Source organism: Schistocerca serialis, unplaced genomic scaffold (assembly GCF_023864345.2).
Source record: "Schistocerca serialis cubense isolate TAMUIC-IGC-003099 unplaced genomic scaffold, iqSchSeri2.2 HiC_scaffold_88, whole genome shotgun sequence".
Classification (NCBI taxonomy): Eukaryota; Metazoa; Arthropoda; class Insecta; order Orthoptera; family Acrididae; genus Schistocerca; species Schistocerca serialis.
In genome coordinates, this window is record NW_026048496.1 from 62,501 (window position 1) to 67,500 (window position 5,000).

The 5,000-nt window shown below is 50.9% G+C and overlaps 1 non-coding gene across 1 annotated transcript in view; it reads right to left on the reverse strand.

Annotated features, from left to right (window-relative positions):
* LOC126452477 (small subunit ribosomal RNA) overlaps positions 1–1,144 on the reverse strand; it is a 1,909-nt gene extending 765 nt beyond the window's left edge. The window contains exon 1 of the ribosomal RNA XR_007584634.1: positions 1–1,144. This exon is cut by the window's left edge and continues 765 nt beyond it. This is a non-coding gene — a ribosomal RNA (small subunit ribosomal RNA).
* Between the last annotated feature and the right edge of the window lie 3,856 nt (positions 1,145–5,000).

Below are 5,000 nucleotides of genomic sequence, written 5' to 3' on the forward strand. Positions count from 1 at the left end.
GGATCGCTGGCTGGCATCGTTTATGGTTAGAACTAGGGCGGTATCTGATCGCCTTCGAACCTCTAACTTTCGTTCTTGATTAATGAAAACATACTTGGCAAATGCTTTCGCTTCTGTTCGTCTTGCGACGATCCAAGAATTTCACCTCTAACGTCGCAATACGAATGCCCCCGCCTGTCCCTATTAATCATTACCTCGGGTTCCGAAAACCAACAAAATAGAACCGAGGTCCTATTCCATTATTCCATGCACACAGTATTCAGGCGGGCTTGCCTGCTTTAAGCACTCTAATTTGTTCAAAGTAAACGTGCCGGCCCACCGAGACACTCAATAAAGAGCACCCTGGTAGGATTTCAACGGGGTCCGCCTCGGGACGCACGAGCACGCACGAGGCGGTCGCACGCCTTCGGCTCGCCCCACCGGCAGGACGTCCCACGATACATGCCAGTTAAACACCGACGGGCGGTGAACCAACAGCGTGGGACACAAATCCAACTACGAGCTTTTTAACCGCAACAACTTTAATATACGCTATTGGAGCTGGAATTACCGCGGCTGCTGGCACCAGACTTGCCCTCCAATAGATACTCGTTAAAGGATTTAAAGTGTACTCATTCCGATTACGGGGCCTCGGATGAGTCCCGTATCGTTATTTTTCGTCACTACCTCCCCGTGCCGGGAGTGGGTAATTTGCGCGCCTGCTGCCTTCCTTGGATGTGGTAGCCGTTTCTCAGGCTCCCTCTCCGGAATCGAACCCTGATTCCCCGTTACCCGTTACAACCATGGTAGGCGCAGAACCTACCATCGACAGTTGATAAGGCAGACATTTGAAAGATGCGTCGCCGGTACGAGGACCGTGCGATCAGCCCAAAGTTATTCAGAGTCACCAAGGCAAACGGACCGGACGAGCCGACCGATTGGTTTTGATCTAATAAAAGCGTCCCTTCCATCTCTGGTCGGGACTCTGTTTGCATGTATTAGCTCTAGAATTACCACAGTTATCCAAGTAACGTGGGTACGATCTAAGGAACCATAACTGATTTAATGAGCCATTCGCGGTTTCACCTTAATGCGGCTTGTACTGAGACATGCATGGCTTAATCTTTGAGACAAGCATATGACTACTGGCAGGATCAACCAGGGAGCTGCGTCAACTAGAGCTGAGCAGCCGGCCGCCCGGGAGTGTGTCCCGGGGGCCCGCGCGAACACGCAAGCGTCCGCTCAATTATTCTGCAAACAGGAGGAGGCTGAGCTCCCCTGCACAACACACCTCGAAACCCTCTCAGGTCCCGGCGGCGCGCAGCGCCGTCCTAAGTACTTGGTCGGGTTCGAGAGAGGCGCAATCGCCCGGAGTTAGGCGAGTAGACGCTTTAGGTGCGACCACCCGTGCTCCCAACTGAGCTTGCCGCTGCCGACAGAGGCCCGGGAGCGTGCTGTCGTGGCATTGCCGGCGGGAGACAACACGCGCCACCTACGGTGACCGGCAGCTCCAACGCCAGCGCCACAGAAGGACAAAAGCCCCACTTGGGTGCCGAAGCGAACTCTCCCAGCACAGCGCACGCGCCAACACGTCCGCACAGCTGCGATACAAACCACCTGCGAGAACCGCTGGGGCGACCGAGCAGCAGACGGCGTCGCGGCGCCGAGCGCCGGGCGGCGGCGCATCCTCAGCGCACACAGTCCTCAATCGGACCAGCACACTGCAGATGGCCACCGCGCTCCGCACCGGGCCCGCGAGGACCTACTTTGGCCGCAAGGCGCCGCGAGCAGGGGGCGCCGGCGCGCAGCTGCGCCGCCTGCCGCGTCCGTCGGCCGGCGCGCCTGCCACTGGCCGCCCCCACCAGCCGGCTGTAGCGCGTGCGCCCACGCACCGCGCTGCCAGCACGCCGGGCGGCCCCCCCTCACCGGCCGGGGACGGTCCCACCCAGCCACCGCCGCGTATCGCCTCACACCCAGATCCCCTTTCGCGTTCGTGGGCATGGTGGGTCCCCTTTCACGTTCGTGGGCATGGTGGGTATCCCTGAAACAACCGGTTAATAGCTCGACCGATCGTCGCCAACACTGATTCACCTCTAGCGAGAACAACCGCACCACAACGGGTTACCTGTTGTTCATTTGCGTAACGTCACCAGCAAACGTAGACGTCCATCGCCATTTGCAACGAGTATTGCATGCCTGTGTCAGGTGTCACAACACACTACGTCTGCCCACATAGACGCAACAACATGTGCACGCCTCGAGAACACGTGGAAGGTAGCCCCCGTACGTATGCGGTGTCCATTGCGCGAACGACTGTCAGCCGGCCTCTGCAGGATGTCGCAGATGTGGAACGCGGTGCAACATGCTATCACGGTGTGTGAGAAGAGACGACTACGTCCGAATACACGCTCCACTACATCAACAGACTGCTCATGCTGATCGCCATCCAGGGCGTCCGTTCCTCCCACACGTCTGAATGGCGTACCACACTGCAATCCAGCTCTTATAGGGAGACGACACGTAGCTGCGTGCACAATATTTGGACTGTATGGTCTGCCGTTGCTAGGCGCAGTCGTCGTACGGTCACACATGTGCCACGATGTATCATTCAGTACATACGGACCAATGTGCAGTACAGTTTGTGGGTTTTGCGTACATCGGCGGACAGGTGACAGGCCGTACCACAACGTAGGCTGAGTACGTCGGCATGCGAAGGGCATTGAACATGCAAACTTCTCAACGACCAGCTTGCGAAGGCAGGGGGGAAGGGGGGGGGGCATGTACGTCCTGCTGCTATCCACATTACAGTGTATAGCATGAGCATGTGGAAAGTCAGCAACACCTGCAAGGTGTTTAACATGACGCGATACACAGGGGACCGGGCAGTGCGAATAGCGAACTATATTGCGAGGGTTGCGGTTAGGCAACACTACACTAATTTAACGAGTTGCATAACAATTACAGAGCAGGTTCAGCGACAACGTGCGTCAGGTTAAGGCGCAATATAGGTTAGGTTGAGGCACAATATAGGTTAGGTTAAGGCACAACATGGGTTACGTTAAGGCACAAATTGGGTTACGTTAAGGCACAACATGGGTTACGTTAAGGCACAACATGGGTTACGTTAAGGCACAAATTAGGTTACGTTAAGGCACAAATTAGGTTACGTTAAGGCACAAATTAGGTTACGTTAAGGCACAAATTAGGTTACGTTAAGGCACAAATTAGGTTACGTTAAGGCACAAATTAGGTTACGTTAAGGCACAAATTAGGTTACGTTAAGGCACAAATTAGGTTACGTTAAGGCACAAATTAGGTTACGTTAAGGCACAAATTAGGTTACGTTAAGGCACAAATTAGGTTACGTTAAGGCACAAATTAGGTTACGTTAAGGCACAAATTAGGTTACGTTAAGGCACAAATTAGGTTACGTTAAGGCACAAATTAGGTTACGTTAAGGCACAAATTAGGTTACGTTAAGGCACAAATTAGGTTACGTTAAGGTACAATATGGGTTAGGTTAAGGTACAATATGGGTTAGGTTAAGGTACAATATGGGTTAGGTTAAGGTACAATATGGGTTAGGTTAAGGTACAATATGGGTTAGGTTAAGGCACAACGTAGGTTAGGTTAAGGCACAACGTAGGTTAGGTTAAGGCACAACATAGGTTAGGTTAAGGCACAACATAGGTTAGGTTAAGGCACAACATAGGTTAGGTTAAGGCACAACATAGGTTAGGTTAAGGCACAACATAGGTTAGGTTAAGGCACAACATAGGTTAGGTTAAGGCACAACATAGGTTAGGTTAAGGCACAACATAGGTTAGGTTAAGGCACAACATAGGTTAGGTTAAGGCACAACATAGGTTAGGTTAAGGCACAACATAGGTTAGGTTAAGGCACAACATAGGTTAGGTTAAGGCACAACGTAGGTTAGGTTAAGGCACAACGTAGGTTAGGTTAAGGCACAACGTAGGTTAGGTTAAGGCACAACGTAGGTTAGGTTAAGGCACAACGTAGGTTAGGTTAAGGCACAACGTAGGTTAGGTTAAGGCACAACGTAGGTTAGGTTAAGGCACAACGTAGGTTAGGTTAAGGCACAACGTAGGTTAGGTTAAGGCACAACGTAGGTTAGGTTAAGGCACAACGTAGGTTAGGTTAAGGCACAACGTAGGTTAGGTTAAGGCACAACATAGGTTAGGTTAAGGCACAACATAGGTTAGGTTAAGGCACAACATAGGTTAGGTTAAGGCACAACATAGGTTAGGTTAAGGCACAACATAGGTTAGGTTAAGGCACAACATAGGTTAGGTTAAGGCACAACATAGGTTAGGTTAAGGCACAACATAGGTTAGGTTAAGGCACAACATAGGTTAGGTTAAGGCACAACATAGGTTAGGTTAAGGCACAACATAGGTTAGGTTAAGGCACAACATAGGTTAGGTTAAGGCACAACATAGGTTAGGTTAAGGCACAACGTAGGTTAGGTTAAGGCACAACGTAGGTTAGGTTAAGGCACAACGTAGGTTAGGTTAAGGCACAACGTAGGTTAGGTTAAGGCACAACGTAGGTTAGGTTAAGGCACAACGTAGGTTAGGTTAAGGCACAACGTAGGTTAGGTTAAGGTACAACGTAGGTTAGGTTAAGGTACAACGTAGGTTAGGTTAAGGTACAACGTAGGTTAGGTTAAGGTACAACGTAGGTTAGGTTAAGGTACAACGTAGGTTAGGTTAAGGTACAACGTAGGTTAGGTTAAGGTACAACGTAGGTTAGGTTAAGGTACAACGTAGGTTAGGTGAAGGCGCAATGTAGGTTAGGTTAAGGTACGATATACCTTAGGTTAAGGTACAATATCGCTTAGGTTAAGGTACAATATAGCTTAGGTTAAGGTACACGTTGTAGGGAAAGGTGTATTTTGGGGGGGGAGGGGGCGGCAGGTTCGTTGATAGTGATTATCGTAAGTGCATGCCTGCGGGATCATCCGATTTGTCACGTCAGGATGCACTTGTGGCTCATGACAG